We start from the raw sequence: 17616 nt of genomic DNA on the forward strand, positions 1-17616 counted from the left end.
AACAAATTATTCATGGAAAAGCAAAAAGTGTCGTTACAATACTGATGTTTCTTTCAATAAAAGTTATAACTGTTGCAATGTTGTTGGAGTTGAGGAGGGCTTGGAGGTTTTTTGTCCTCCAACAGGGGGGCCCCACAGAAAAAGATTGAGAACCACTGTCTTATACAGTCCCGGAAAAAAAGTATTAGACCATCAAAAGTCATCAAAAACAATGGTTATGCGATTAAGTACTAACTCTTGTGTGTATCACAGGGTTCCTACACAGCTGAAATTTCAAAATTCCACACTGTTTCCAGACCCTAATTTCCAAATGTCTTGGTAAAAAAATTCCAACCAGTCTTTATATTTGGGATTTACAAAGAATTTCCACCTACACATTATGAGTTCTGCCAATAATCATACGAGACATGTTGAATACCTCGCTCATAAACAGTGTGTGGACGTCGTCACCTGTCCGTCAAAGCAGCAGTGAAACTTGACGACACCTGGGCGGGCCTTAAAACGGGTAGGAGGAGGAGAACAGCAGAAGGCGGGGCATTCAACTTGTCAATCTGCCCCAAATGTTTTCTGGGATGCATAGCCTACTGTATGTGCCCTCACACACAGGGTGCGATTTGACAAAAAAAAACTGTGTGTGTGTGTGTGTGGGGGGGGGGGGGGGGGGGCAAAATTTACAATATTTTGAGGCAGGGATTGAAAGACAGTGTATGACCGATTAGTTTATTGAAAGTCATGAGAATTTATTTGCCACAAGAAAATTACCATAATAGAAAATGTTTTTATTCTATGTGTCCTCCTTCTTTCTCAATAACTGCCTTCACACACTTCCTGAAACTTGCGCAAGTGTTCCTCAAATATTCGGGTGACAACTTCTCCCATTCTTCTTTAATAGTATCTTTAAGAAAGTGGACATTGCTGTGTGATGTTCTATTGGTAGCATGTTCTAAAACGCCCCAAACAGCAGAATCCAGAGGGTTTAGATCTGGGCTAGAAGGCGGCCATAAACATGATTCCCAAAAATTGCTTAAGTTGGATTTGTTGCTGTTGTCAACAAGTGTTTTGGTGTTCTTGTGTAAGAGTTTAACTTCAAATCATATTTTACTGCATTTCTAACGGTCTTGTCTACCTCAAATTCAATTGCTATTTTTCTCATGGATTTGGTTGGATCCTTTAGGATTCTGGATTTGAGAGCTTTAATAAAAGCTTTGGTACGTTTTTTGTTGCTTCCTCCACTTCCAGACTTTCTCGTAATAGTTTTGCTCATAGTCATTCTCTTCTTTCCATTATAAACAGTCTTTATGGACACTCCAACTATTTTTGAAATCTCCTTTGGTGTGACGAGTGCATTCAGCAAATCACACACTCTTTGACGTTTGCTTTCCTGATTACTCATATGGGCAAAAGTTTCTGAAAAGGTATGGATAATAGTGTTAGGTATGATTATGACATCAATATATGTTTGGTTTCAAAACAATTGACGTAGTGCCTGCGGAGAAAAAACAACTAAATGTTCATTGTAAATTTTGCTTCCCCACCCTGTATATACGTGGGGGTGTGGTCCATAACTAACTAAACGAAACAAAAGTGAAACTTCACATACCGTACTTACTGGTCTATAAGCCACTACTTTTTTCCCACACACTGTGAACCTGCGGCTCTACAACAATGCAGCTAATTTACGTTTTCTGGGCTAAAGATCGATCCGACTGACGAAGAAGGAAATAGAGCTGCTGCACGTAAGCTTGGCATCAATGAATCGACGGTGAGATATTGGAGACCAGGTGGGTGCGGCTTATAGTCCAGAAAGTATGATACTTGGAACGTCCAGCTCCTGGGTTCTATTCCTCTATTATACAGCAGATCTTACACGAAATGTTCACAACTTCTAAACTGTATTCACTGGACACACAAATGCTGGGTCCCATGGATTTGTCAGGTTTCAGGTTTAACCCCCGCTTTATGGTGCCCCAGTGTATGAGGACGTTTGTGAATTCTGAGACTGTCGACAGTTCGGTTCAGGTGAACGTTAGTGCCAGTAATGTAGGATATAGGTGGAAGAAAACTGTCACAACCTGGTATTTACACTGGTTGGTTGTCACACCCCCCCCAGGATGAAATTCACTGAGCAGAAGCAGGGATGTAAAAACCAGAGGGGGGGGGTTGATCCCCCTTATCCCCCCCAAGAAATCGCACCCTACTTACACATACATTTTAGCTGCGCTAGCAAGCACCTTAAAAAAACAGATCAAACTATTTCTTTTTTTAGATATTCATAATTTTATGTTTTAGAAAATCGAACTGTGGTAACAGTCTTGGAAACATGAATATTTTTCCATACATTTGTTTCCATTTTTCATACTTTTCCGGACCTGGAAATTTATAAAATCAAATTCCATACTTGCGTAGGAACCCTGGTATCATGTGACTAAAACAGACTACTCACAGATGAATATATATTACATGTGAGAATGACTGTATCGCACTGGATGAGTGAATGTTGAGGTAGTATGTACAGTCGCGGAAAAAATTATTACACCATCAAAAGTCATCAAAAACAATGGTTATGCAATCCAGTCCTAACTCCTGTGTGTATCAGGTGACTAAAACAGACAGAAAAGAAAACATGGAATGCATTAAAGCACTGTTTTTGTCAGTACAATGCCATAGATACTGATGTAAGAACTGAAGTGATTTTGGTTATTATCAAGAAAACATGGAAAATGGATAGATATCAGCTCTGAAATTAAACTACTATGAGCTATTTTTGTTGTTATCATTATATTTGTCCAAACAAATGTACCTTTAGTTGTACCAGGCATTAAAATGAACAAGAAATTGAAGAAAACAAGGGGTGGTCTAATAATTTTTCTGTGACCGTAGTTTCAAGAAACACACTAACCTGGAATTAAGACAAATGTTTTTTATTAAAAACTGGCCTGAAGAGCACGCCAACAATACTTAATACACTACATATGATCAGGGTTCCTACAGTTTTGAGTCAAAGAGTCTTGAAAACATCTTGTTTTGAGTCGTATCTCAGATGAAACCAGCTTTTCTTGACACATCATTAGGTTTTTCAGCTGCTGTGCTATTTGTAAAAGATGAATCATGTACAGTTGCGGAAAAAATGATTAGACCATCAAAAGTCATCAGAAACAACGGTTATGCAATCAAATCCTAACTCCTGTGTGTATCAGGTGACTAAAACAGACAGAAAAGAAAACATGGAATGTGTAAAAGCACTGTTTTTGTCAGTACAATGCCATAGACACTGATGTAAGAACTGAAGTGATTTTGGTTTTTATCAAGAAAACATGGAAAATGGATAGATATCAGCTCTGAAATTAAACTACTATGAGCTATTTTTGTTGTTATCATTATATTTGTCCAAACAAATGTACCTTTAGTTTAAAATGACCAAGAAATGGAAGAAAACAAGAGGTGGTCGAATAATTTTTTCCACAACTGTAGATGTTCTCGTGTGTATAAACCTGCAGCGTCGCTTGAATATTTTTTTTTAACAGTTTATTTTGTAACGTTTCATTAAAAAGCCCAAAAATATGTCCGTTTCAGACAGTGTGAAGGGAAGGTCAACCTTCAGCATTTTACAGGCTAATATGTCATTTTCACTGGGCCTCAGCTCTGGGCTTTAGTGTCTCACAATGGTCCCAAACAGCCTTTCTTTAGCTGGAAATTATAACTCTAGGGGACATACTAAGCTTGTCTTTTCTGGGAACAAAAAAAAAAAAAAAAGTCTACAATTCAAGTAAAGTTATTTCATTTCTGACCTTCAATCCTCCACCACTTTAAAACCTCACAGAGCTTTGTATTAACTCAAGCCCTGGATGGATCCCAAAGAAGAAAGAGACAATGAAAACAACTTCACCCGGGCCTTTTGTCAGTCGGCCACGAGGGCGAAGTGGCGTTCTCCGTCTTGGCTTTTTCCAACTGAAATGATGAGCCAAAGATTGTTCTGCCAAATGTAATGAGGCGTCACACTCTCACCTCCACACAAGCTAAACCTAATAGAAGTCATTGGCTAAACGCATTGGGCGGTAAATGAGATGACTTCTTGGTTAGTGGGGCTGTTGTTTGGCACATAATTGATGGGAGATGTGGTTAAAGGCATCTATTTCCCTCTGAGGGTAACGTAATTGCAAAATCTAATAAGGGTGGGACTAAAGGAGAGTTTCAATTACAGGAGTGTGAATTCAGATCATACAAACCACACGGATCGGAAAGAAACGCTGCATCCTGACGGAACGCCGGCGCCTTAACGGTTCCACGCTGTCACTTTACACTGTGTTATTGTCTTTATGACTATCCGCTGCCTTCTCCATTAAAACACTCAGCAAAGAGAACCTAAGAGACCGGGATCCGCCACCAGGGATGGACTCAATCTGAATACGCAGCTGCTCTACGCTTTTGCCACTAAATGAAGAATTTAAAATCAACCTTGCACTCATGCCTTCATTTACTGACTGAAAACCTTATTTCAGAGCGGATAAAAAATAATAATAAATATTCCTGAAGTGATTAACAAATAAAGGCAAAGGCTTAATGTCTGGATTTCAGGGCTTAGGTGTGTGATTAGATTAGGTTTGGGAAGTAAAGAACAGAGGATATTGACTGCACCATAACTCTGCCTTGAATAATATTTAGTACGGCAAATTATGCATTAAGGTTTCCCATAAAATCTCATGTAATTGGCCCCCGACACCCCAACCCAACCTCCACTCCATTTCAACAGCTGTTACATTAACATTCATGAAAGAATTGGCTGAACGCGTTTTCTCTCCTGAGATGTTCCTTCCATTTCATTTCAAGCAGGCGATAAAAAAATAAATAAAATTACCAAAAAAAAAAAAAAAAAAAAGTAGCCACTTTAACCCTTTTATGCATGAATTCTGAGAACCTTAAGATTTTTTTTTCCTGTTTTTATTCCTCTTTAGGCATTAAAAAAACAATGCAATTGAAAAAAAAAAAATGTATGAACTTATTTTTCATGGAGTTGCAAACATATCCACTCAGCTGGACACCATGCATTTAATTTTTGAAGCAAAAAAACATCTATTGTGTGAAAACTATATCATAAAAACATGTTTAATGCAGCTAATCTGATGTTTTCTTATATTTTAACATACTCCAATACTAGTTATTACTCACTTCATGGAGATAATATGCAAAAAAACCACCTTTTTGTTCAAAAAAACAAACAAAAAAACCTGTTAATTACAGTCTAATAACAATATCAAGCAATTTTTTACACTTAAACATCTCACTGCAGATTAGGTGTATGAAGAACAGCAAATTTACAGTAATGGTATGAATTACAGTGTATAGGATGATGCATAAGTGTCCACTATGTTGGCTGATATGGAACTAAAACAACAAAAGCCATGAATATACAAAAGAACAGCTGGAGAATAGCTGTCCACTGTAGTGACCACTATGCATGAAAGGGTTAAGGAATAAGAGTGAAAGGTTGAGACAATATATAGTGATGTTATTTTTTTTTTTTTTTTTTTTTTTGCGTCTGTGCGCGCGCAGGTGAACATCTGGGCAGGACGCGTTACAGCTGTGGATGCAAAATAAACAAATAAATAAAATTAAAAAAAAAAAAAAAAAAAAAAAAAAAAAAATCCCTGGAAGACAGCAGGACGCCCCCAGTGACTTCCCTCAGCTGCAGAGTAAAGTGCACTTAAAAAAAAAAAAAAAAAAAAAAAAAAATCGTGGAGCAGCGATCCATTTCTCACCCCCCCCCCCCTCCCCTCATCACCATCCACATCCACGCGCGTCCCCGGACCACCTCATCCCGCAAAATAACGCACGACCGCGGGTCAAACATGAGGCGCTCGGGTATATTTATATTTATATTTATATTTATATATCTGACGCAATTTCATTCCACACCCCCACACATAAACCCCTTTTTTCTGCCGGTTCAGTGTAATTGCCACTCTAGTTCAATCCAAAAATGGGGTTTTCAAAGCAAATGGTGCCACAAACTCATCCATGCTGGATATTACTGCCGCTTCATACAATAACTAACCCCAGCAGCTTCAAAGACGTTTTCACCTCCAATTTAAGCGACTGCCTGTTTTCTGCAAATATGTGCAAAAAGACAGACAGAGAGAGAGAGAGGGAGAGGGGGGGTATAAATAAACATGAACGGAACGATTACAATCCCCGTTGAATCTGAGGATACTTTGAAGATGCAGCAGCATTTTTGTTCTGATGGAAATGAAAGAGGAGGAGGTGGGGAGGGGGGAGAGAAAAAGGAGTAATATTTGCTGGATGGGGTAAAATTGGAGTGAAATTGAACTCTTAGGATCTTCTTTTTTTTAATATCCCTCCCTTGTGGACTGTATCGATCCTGTGCCAATTTTGCGTAAAATGTGCGCAAAAATTGAAACGCCCCCATTGAAATGACCCCAGGAGTTGTATGTGTGTTTTGTTTTTTTTGTTTTTTTTTTTGCTTCTGAAATACACGCCTTAAGTTGGAGACAGGGTTTACTCAGAGCAGAACAGTCCTGATGCTTTCTGTGTATGTGTTGGGTTTTTTTTTTTCTTTTCTGTGTGACTGAGCAGAGCAGCACCATATGGACTTTGTCCTAGATGAGGGAAATGAGCCTCAACAGTAGAAATCCCAGTAGGACCATCCAAACCATTTGAGGCTCGTCTAGAAACGCAGTCATCAGCATCACGCATGTGGGGCGCACTCACTGTCCTTATTTCTTTTTCTTTTTTTTTTGGCAAATTAAAACCTCTTGGAACAGGGATGTGGAATTTAAAATAAATAAATAAATAAATAAATAAATAAAACAGGTTATTTTCCTTTTTTTTTTTTTTTTTTTTTTTTTTTTTTTTTTTTTTTTTTTTGCTCTGGGAAGGATGAAGTTACTGCACCGCAAAGCAAAAAAAAAAAAAAAAAAGCAGCAAACTTAAGCACAAATGTAGTGGAAAAACCATGCAGAATATGAGTGGATTTCCGGACACTTACTTGTTCTAGGATGTCAGTTTTTTCCTCTTCATGAAACTGCTTTGATTGTAATTCCACTATGCGTCAGGTGCGTTCTTTCTGGCTCTAGCAGTGCTCAGATACCATCTTTCACCTCCTCTCAGAAGCCAAGGGAAAGGTTAGTGTGCTCCAGTTCGCGGTCCTGTCCGTGCGCTCTGCTCTTCACATATGAGGATGCGACTCCAGAACCCTCCACAGCTTCGGTAAATTCCAACTTAACCGGGGCTGAGGACGAGCCGAGCTACGCCGGGATGTTCCTGGACCTCCTCCTATTCCAGTCCACAAGACGCTGCCAAGAAGAGAGAGGAGAGAGAGAAGAGGAGGAGAGAGGAGGACAGCGGTGCCTCTGAGCGGAGACTCACATTGTGCGCATCCCCGGGCTCTGCTCTCTTTGTGCGCAGGAAGAAGCGCCCACTGGTGACGCGTGAAAACACCCATCGCAGCACAGTAATGTAATGCGTAACCAGCCTATAGGCACCTGCCATTCCTCTGCAGAAGTCACTGAACACTGGAGCTGCAGATTTTATGGAAAGTGCATGAGGAAATGTACACATTCATGCAAGAAAAAGCATAGAAATGAACAAGGAAAGAGGCTGTGGTTTAATATCACCAACACTGTGTCCGTTTGACTTGTATTTTAGTCACTGAGATTTAGAAAAGTCCTGGTTCAACATTCTGTTTGTTGGTTTAGTAAAGTTTTAATGTTCACATATGTGCAATTGTCTCTGTATTTAATAATAAACAACAAAATGAACAAAATAATCAACAAAATAATCATGAAATTGAACAAAAATGAATAAAATAACAAGCCGCATCAATAAAAAAAATAAGTAAAATAGCCAGAAAAGTCACAAAAATAAACAAAACAATCAAGAAATGTAACAAAAATGAGTAAAATCAACAAAACTCCTGGTTCAACATTCTGTTTGTTGGTTTAGTAAAGTTTTAATGTTCACACATGTGTATTTGTCGCTGTATTTAATAATAAACAAAAAAAATGAACAAAAATTAACAAAGTAATCATGAAATTGAACAAAAATCAATAAAATGAGTGAAACCGAATACAATAATCAACTGAAAGAACAAAATTATCAAGAAATTGAACAAAAATGAACTAAAATAATCAAGAAATTGAATAAAAATGAATATAATAACGTACCATATAAATAAAAATAAGCAGAAGAGCAAAAAATTAACAACAATGAACAAAAATAAACAAAATAATCAAGAAATGTAACAAAAATGAATGGAATAATCAACAAAACTCGTGGTTCAAAATTCTGTTTGTTAGTTAAGTTGTAATGTTCACACAAACGCATTTGTCTCTATTTAATAATAATCAACAAAATGAGCAAAAATTAACAAAATAATCATGAAATTGAACAAAAATGAATAACAAACCACATAAACAAAAAAATAAGCAAAATAGCTAAAAATGTAAGAAAAATAAAGAAAAATAAACAAAACAACCAAGGAATGGAACAAAAATGAAGAAAATAAGCAACAAAACTTCTGGTCCAGCATTGTGTTTGTTGGTTTATTACAGTTCTAATGTCCACACATATGCATGTGTCTTAAAAGAAAACGCTGTATTGAAAGCATAGAAATGAACAGGAAAAGAGGCTGTGGTTAAATATCACCAACACTGTGTCCGTTTGACTTGTATTTTAGTCACTGAGATTTAGAAAAGTCCTGGTTCAACATTCTGTTTGTTGGTTTAGTAAAGTTTTAATGTTCACATATGTGCAATTGTTTCTGTATTTAATAATAAACAACAAAATGAACAAAATAATCAACAAAATAATCATGAAATTGAACAAAAATGAATAAAATAACAAGCCGCATCAATAAAAAAAATAAGTAAAATCGCCAGAAAAGTCACAAAAATAAACAAAACAATCAAGAAATGTAACAAAAATGAGTAAAATCAACAAAACTCCTGGTTCAACATTCTGTTTGTTGGTTTAGTAAAGTTTTAATGTTCACACATGTGTATTTGTCGCTGTATTTAATAATAAACAAAAAAAAATGAACAAAAATTAACAAAGTAATCATGAAATTGAACAAAAATCAATAAAATGAGTGAAACCGAATACAATAATCAACTGAAAGAACAAAATTATCAAGAAATTGAACAAAAATGAACTAAAATAATCAAGAAATTGAATAAAAATGAATATAATAACGTACCATATAAATACAAATAAGCAGAAGAGCAAAAAATTAACAACAATGTACAAAAATAAACAAAATAATCAAGAAATGTAACAAAAATGAATGGAATAATCAACAAAACTCGTGGTTCAAAATTCTGTTTGTTAGTTAAGTTGTAATGTTCACACAAACGCATTTGTCTCTATTTAATAATAATCAACAAAATGAGCAAAAATTAACAAAATAATCATGAAATTGAACAAAAATGAATAACAAACCACATAAACAAAAAAATAAGCAAAATAGCTAAAAATGTAAGAAAAATAAAGAAAAATAAACAAAACAACCAAGGAATGGAACAAAAATGAAGAAAATAAGCAACAAAACTTCTGGTCCAGCATTGTGTTTGTTGGTTTATTACAGTTCTAATGTCCACACATATGCATGTGTCTTAAAAGAAAACGCTGTATTGAAAGCATAGAAATGAACAGGAAAAGAGGCTGTGGTTAAATATCACCAACACTGTGTCCGTTTGACTTGTATTTTAGTCACTGAGATTTAGAAAAGTCCTGGTTCAACATTCTGTTTGTTGGTTTAGTAAAGTTTTAATGTTCACATATGTGCAATTGTTTCTGTATTTAATAATAAACAACAAAATGAACAAAATAATCAACAAAATAATCATGAAATTGAACAAAAATGAATAAAATAACAAGCCGCATCAATAAAAAAAATAAGTAAAATCGCCAGAAAAGTCACAAAAATAAACAAAACAATCAAGAAATGTAACAAAAATGAGTAAAATCAACAAAACTCCTGGTTCAACATTCTGTTTGTTGGTTTAGTAAAGTTTTAATGTTCACACATGTGTATTTGTCGCTGTATTTAATAATAAACAAAAAAAATGAACAAAAATTAACAAAGTAATCATGAAATTGAACAAAACTCAATAAAATGAGTGAAACCGAATACAATAATCAACTGAAAGAACAAAATTATCAAGAAATTGAACAAAAATGAACTAAAATAATCAAGAAATTGAATAAAAATGAATATAATAACATACCATATAAATAAAAATAAGCAGAAGAGCAAAAAATTAACAACAATGAACAAAAATAAACAAAATAATCAAGAAATGTAACAAAAATGAATGGAATAATCAACAAAACTCGTGGTTCAAAATTCTGTTTGTTAGTTAAGTTGTAATGTTCACACAAACGCATTTGTCTCTAATAATAATCAACAAAATGAGCAAAAATTAACAAAATAATCATGAAATTGAACAAAAATGAACAACAAACCACATAAACAAAAAAATAAGCAAAATAGCTAAAAATGTAAGAAAAATAAAGAAAAATAAACAAAACAACCAAGGAATGGAACAAAAATGAAGAAAATAAGCAACAAAACTTCTGGTCCAGCATTGTGTTTGTTGGTTTATTACAGTTCTAATGTCCACACATATGCATGTGTCTTAAAAGAAAACGCTGTATTGAAAGCATAGAAATGAACAGGAAAAGAGGCTGTGGTTAAATATCACCAACACTGTGTCCGTTTGACTTGTATTTTAGTCACTGAGATTTAGAAAAGTCCTGGTTCAACATTCTGTTTGTTGGTTTAGTAAAGTTTTAATGTTCACATATGTGCAATTGTTTCTGTATTTAATAATAAACAACAAAATGAACAAAATAATCAACAAAATAATCATGAAATTGAACAAAAATGAATAAAATAACAAGCCGCATCAATAAAAAAAATAAGTAAAATCGCCAGAAAAGTCACAAAAATAAACAAAACAATCAAGAAATGTAACAAAAATGAGTAAAATCAACAAAACTCCTGGTTCAACATTCTGTTTGTTGGTTTAGTAAAGTTTTAATGTTCACACATGTGTATTTGTCGCTGTATTTAATAATAAACAAAAAAAATGAACAAAAATTAACAAAGTAATCATGAAATTGAACAAAAATCAATAAAATGAGTGAAACCGAATACAATAATCAACTGAAAGAACAAAATTATCAAGAAATTGAACAAAAATGAACTAAAATAATCAAGAAATTGAATAAAAATGAATATAATAACGTACCATATAAATAAAAATAAGCAGAAGAGCAAAAAATTAACAACAATGAACAAAAATAAACAAAATAATCAAGAAATGTAACAAAAATGAATGGAATAATCAACAAAACTCGTGGTTCAAAATTCTGTTTGTTAGTTAAGTTGTAATGTTCACACAAACGCATTTGTCTCTATTTAATAATAGTCAACAAAACGAGCAAAAATTAACAAAATAATCATGAAATTGAACAAAAATTAATAAAATGACAAACCACATAAATAAAAAAGATTAGCAAAATAGCTAAAAATGTAAGAAAAATAAACAAAACAACAAAGGAATGTAACAAAAATGAAGACAATAAGCAACAAAACTTCTGGTCCAACATTGTGTTTGTTGGTTTATTACAGTTTTAATGTCCACACATATGCACTTGTCTCTAAAAGAAAACGCTGTATTGAAAGCATACAAATGAACAGGAAAAGAGGCTGTGGTTAAATATCACCAACACTGTGTCCGTTTGACTTGTATTTTAGTCACTGAGATTTAGAAAAGTCCTGGTTCAACACTGTTGGTTTAGTAAAGTTCTAATGTTCACATATGTGCAATTGTTTCTGTATTTAATAATAAACAACAAAATGAACAAAACGATCAACAAAATTAACAAAATAATCATGAAATTGAACAAAAATGAATAAAACAACAAACCACATGAATTAAAAAAAATTAAGCAAAATAGCCAGAAAAGTCACAAAAATAAACAAAACAATCAAGAAATTTAACAAAAATGAGTAAAATCAACAAAACTCCTGGTTCAACATTCTGTTTGTTGGTTTAGTAAAGTTCTAATGTTCACACATTGTGTATGTTTCTGTATTTAATAATAAACAAAATGAACAAAAATGAACAAAATAATCACGAAATTGAACAAAAATCAATAAAATGAGGAAAACTGAATGCAATAATCAACTGAAAGAACAAAATAATCAAGAAATTGAACAAAAATGAATATAATAACACGCCACATAAATAAAAATAGGCAAAAGAGCCAAAAAAAACAGTAACACAAATGAACAAAAATAAACAAAACAATCAAGAAATGTAACAAAAATGAATGGATTAATCAACAAAACTCGTGGTTCAACATTCTGTTTGTTGGTTAAGTTCTAATGTTCACAAGTGTATTTGTCTCTGTATTTAATAATAAGTAACAAAATGAACAAAAACGAACAAAACAATCATGAAATTGAACAAAAGTCAATAAAATAACAAGCAACATGAGTAAAATTGAACCCAGTATTCAACTGAAAGAACAAAATTATCAACAAATGGACCAAAAATGAACAAAAATAATCAAGAAATTGAACAAAAATTAATAAAATAACAAACGATATAGATAAAAATAAGCAAAATAGCCCGCCCCCCAAAAAAGTAACAAAAATGAACAAAAATAAACAAAACAATCAAGAAATGTAACAAAAATGAAGAAAATAAGCAACAAAACTTCTGGTCCATCATTCTGTTTGTTGTTTTATTACAGTTCTAATGTCCACACATATGCATTTGTCTCTTTATGTAGATCTAATCTGATATATGTGAAGTATGAACAGAAGGAAAAACAAACAAGTTTAAAGGTAAAAACAGTGTCTGTAACAAACACACTGAATAGAAATATGCAAATTAAAAAAAATCAAGATGAAGCAAAAATGAACAAAAGTAATCAACAAATAAATCAAAAATTGAACAAAAATGAATAAAATAACAAACCGTATAAATGAAAATAAGCAAAATAGTCAAAAAGTAATAAAAACAAACAAAATCAAACAATCGAGAGATGTAACGAAAATGAATAAAATAAACTGTAGAAATAAAAAAAATAAGCAAAAGAGCCACAAAAAGAAACTAAATAATCAACAAAAAATGAATAAAACAATCAAGAAATGTAAAAAAAAAAAATGAAGAAAGGCCACAAAAGTCCTGTTCCATCATTCTGTTTGTTGGTTTCTTACAGTTCTAATGTCCACACATCTGCATTTGTCTCTATATTTAGATCTAATCTGATATATGTGAAGTATGAACAGCAGGAAAAACTACAGTTTCAGGGTAAAAAGAGCTTCTATAAACCAAAGTGGTCATATTTACTGTGACCTCCCTTTGTATTTAACATGTCTTTAACCCTTTAGTTCAAATATGAGATTTATGGCGTTTTCATTTACCGTGTCATCAATCAAAACAAAGCAAAAATGAACAAAACTAATCTACAAAATGAACAAAAATGAGTAAAATAATCAAGAAGTTGGACAAAAATCAATAAAGTAGCAAGCAACATGAGTAAAAATGACCAAAACAATCAACAAAAGTCCTGTTCCATCATTCTGTTTGTTGGTTTATGACAGTTCTAATGTCCACACATATGCTTTTGTCTCTGTATTTAGATCCAATCTGATATATGTGAAGTACGAACAGCAGGAAAAACTACAGTTTAAAGTTAAAAAGAGCTTCTATAAACCAAAGTGGTCGTATTTAGTGTGCTCTCCCTTTGTATTTAAAATGTCTTTAACCCTTTAGTTCAAACAATATGAGATTTATGGCATTAGTCATCAGTCGAAACAAAGCAAAAATGAACAAAACTATTCACCAAAATGAACAAAAAAGAAAAAAAATAATCAACAAAATTAACAAAAATGAATAAAATAATGAACAAAAATTAACAAAACTAAACAAAACCGGGCGACACGGTGGTGCAGTGGTTAGCACTCGTGCCTCACAGCAAGAAGGTCCTGGGTTCGATTCCAACACCAGTCGACAGGGGGTGGGACCTTTCTGTGTGGAGTTTGCATGTTCTCCCCGTGTCTGCGTGGGTTCTCTCCGGGTACTCCGGCTTCCTCCCACCATCCAAAGACATGCACTGATAGGTTAACTGGTTAATCTAAATTGCCCATAGGTGTGAACGTGAGAGTGATTGTTTGTCTCTATATGTTCAGCCCTGCGATGAACTGGCGACTTGTCCAGGGTGTACCCCGCCTTCGCCCCTATGTAGCTGGGATAGGCTCCAAGCGACCCCCGTGACCCTAGTAGGATAAAGCGGGTTCAGAAAATGAATGAATAAACAAAATAATCAAGAAATTGAACAAAAATCAATAGAATGGCAACCAACACGAGCAAAATTGAACAAAATAATCAACTGAAAGAACAAAATTATCAACAAATTGAATGAAAATGAAGAAAATAATCAACACAAGACCCGGTCCAACATTCTGTTTGTTGGTTTATTACAGTTCTAATGTCCACACTTATGTATTTGTCTCTGTATTTAGATCCAATAATAATGATGTGAAGTATGAACTAAGGCTGAACAATATGGACAAAATTTCATTTCTCGATATTCATGTTGGATATCTCGATATCGATACGATACAATATGACTACGGGTTTGGTGAAAACCAAGCATTTTTCAGAAAAATACAAACATTATAATATGAAAGAATGTGGAAAGTGCAGTTTTATTTATAAGAACTCACTGCCAGTCATCAACATCAACATGAAGTATGAATAAATGAAATTTGTTGTGACTTCCAGAGCTGTACATGCAGGGCGAGCGCGGGGGAAATCTATATCATTTATATCGTTGCTTTTTCGATATTAATATCTTGAATGTTCATATTTAGATATCAATACGATAACGATATATCTTTCAGCCCTACTATGAACAGCAAGAAAAACTACAGTTTCAGGGTAAAAATAGCTTCTATAAACCAAAGTGATCGTATTTACAGTGACCTCCCTTTGTCTTTAACATGTCTTTAACCCTTTACTTCAGACAATATGAGATTTATTGCATTCATTTTCTGATGTTTTATACCAGGTTTCATTTAATACATGTCAAATGTTTCTAATAGTTTGTGCTGCTTCTGTTCATGGGGTCAGAGGTCACAATAAATACTAACTTTAACCTTTACAACATATTTAGTTCAGTTTATTTTATGTCTTTTAAGCCTGTGTGCATATTTCCTGTATTGTCTTATTATATTCGAAGAGAAGAGAATGAGAAATAAATCAGATTTTTTATTTCCACCCAGAAAAAAACAACAAAAATAAAGGTGGAATGTGACTTATGCACATCGGATGTATATGAACCAGTCGAACTGTAGATGCAAAGCGAGAAGGAAATGTGATGTGCATCTGAGCAAATAGGTAAAATGAGGCTGTTATGAGGTTGGAAAATCATAATCATAAAAAATCATTTCCACTTATGTCCGGTGAGCATGCATGTATTATTTATCAGCTAAAGCCGTTCTATATGGGTTCGAAGGTTGCGGAACAGATCATCTAAATTTACAATAGTGACTTCAGACAGCGGGAAGAGACGGCCAGACAGGTGCTTTAATGCCGTTTGTCTATAAATGTGGTTTCTCCTAATTTAAATTTCATTGTTTTCATGATGCAACCATGCGAAATCATGCACAGTTTTGGTGAATATATTCACAGCTCCTTTCAAGGTCTTAAATGTAGTAGTGGCAGCACGGGGGCCAATGTTCCTGTGCACTTCATATGATGTTTGCTTTCGACACATGGGATTTCACCACCATACATATGCATGGTCATGGAACAGAACATACAACTTCAACACGTGAATGAATAATTGAAATAATTACTTTTTTATAATGTGAAATGGTGGGCTCTTAATGGGATCATGGGAAATATGTGATGATAGTATGTAGAGTTTTTATAAGATAAAGTCACATGGATGCATCCGTACGGAGGTGAAATCCATCCTATAGAAAACAAGAAAACACACCAGCGTTGTCAGACAGAAAAAATAATGAACAACTGTGCTTAAAAATATCATGTTTTAGAGCAAGGTTTCTTAACAGGAACGTTGGGCGGCCTGACCTCATGAAATCCAGTTGTTTGTCACGCCAGTTCTTATGGAATTTGATGTGCTATACATGCGCATTTTCATCCTTTCGCATGTTATTCAACGCCATTTGATCGCGTGTCAATGTACGCCAAGATCTCCGGTTCACATATCCATAACCGCTAACCCTAACCGCTAATCGCGTGGTATTTGACGTGGCGCGAATATACACAAAGAAAGCTCATAATGCGTACAGGTAACAATTAAAAGTGGCGTGTTATCTGTATGCAACTGATGATATCACATTGTGCTGGGACACTGTCGGGGGGCGTTTGGAACGACAAAGCTGAGAAGGGGGCACCGAGACCTAAATGGGGGTGTTAGTCTGTGTAAGTATTAATATCAAGCTGCATGTCATGTCAATGGCAAATTTCCGTGCCACCCCCACCCCCCCCGTCCTCCACAATAAGATATGTCCCTCCAGTTTTCGGTGGTAAAGTCTGACCACCTCCCCCCAGTCATGAGGGGGCACTACCCATGCAACGTACTGGGGTGCCAGGGCTCCCTGAAACATAATCATGTTGGGCCCTTGCTACAAGAAAGTCACTGGAAACAATGTGTTGGAGTTGGGGGGGTAGCGGTCTATGATTACCGGAGCAGGGGTAGCGGCTCGTGACTGTCAGAGCAGGGGGCTAGCGGTCCGTGATTATTGGAAGGGGAGAGAGGTGTAGTAGCTGTCCATGATTGTCGGAGTTGATAGGAGTCTGTGATTGGTGGAGCGGGGGGAATAGCGGTCCGTGATTGTAGGAGCTGGGGTGTGGCGGTCCATGATTGTTGGTGTGCGGGAGTGGGGGTGTAGAGGTCCATGATTGATGGAGCGGGGGTGGATAGCAGTCCATGATTGTTGGAAGGGGAGAGGGGTGTAGTATTGGTCCATGATTGTTGGAGTTGATAGGAGTCTGTGATTGGTGGAGCAGGAAGAATAGCAGTCTGTGATTGTAGGAGCTGGGGTGTGGCGGTCCATGATTGTTTGTGTGCGGGAATGGGGGTGTAGAGGTCCATGATTGATGGAGCAGGGGGATAGTGGTCCATGATTGTTGGAGGGGGAGAGGGGTGTAGTAGCAGTCCATGATTGTCAGAGTTGATAGGAGTCTGTGATTGGTGGAGCGGGGGGAATAGCGGTCCGTGATTGTAGGAGCTGGGGTGTGGCAGTCCATTATTGATTGTGTGCGGGATTGGGGTTGTAGAGGTCTGTGATTGTCAGAGCAGGGGGATAGTGGTCCGTGATTATTGGAAGGGGAGACGGGTGTAGTAGCGGTCCACGATTGCCGGAGTTGATAGGAGTCTGTGATTGGTGGAGCGCGGGGGGGGGGGGTTGCGGTCCGTGATTGTAGGAGCTGGGGTGTGGTGGTCCATGATTGTTGGTGTGTGGGAGTGGGGGTGTAAAGGTCCATGATTGTTGGCACGGGGGGGATAGCGGTCCATGATTGTTGGAGCTGGGGTGCACAATAAAAGTGA

The 17616-nt window shown here is 35.5% G+C and overlaps 1 protein-coding gene across 1 annotated transcript in view; it reads right to left on the minus strand.

Moving 5' to 3' along the window:
* LOC115419501 (contactin-3-like) overlaps positions 1–7506 on the minus strand; it is a 144369-nt gene extending 136863 nt beyond the window's left edge. Inside the window, exon 1 of the mRNA XM_030134317.1 lies at positions 7004–7506. The gene's annotated coding sequence lies outside the window, so the exon portion shown is untranslated. The remainder of the gene's footprint in view (positions 1–7003) is intronic.
* Between the last annotated feature and the right edge of the window lie 10110 nt (positions 7507–17616).

Source organism: Sphaeramia orbicularis, chromosome 5, assembly GCF_902148855.1.
Source record: "Sphaeramia orbicularis chromosome 5, fSphaOr1.1, whole genome shotgun sequence".
Lineage (NCBI taxonomy): Eukaryota > Metazoa > Chordata > Actinopteri > Kurtiformes > Apogonidae > Sphaeramia > Sphaeramia orbicularis.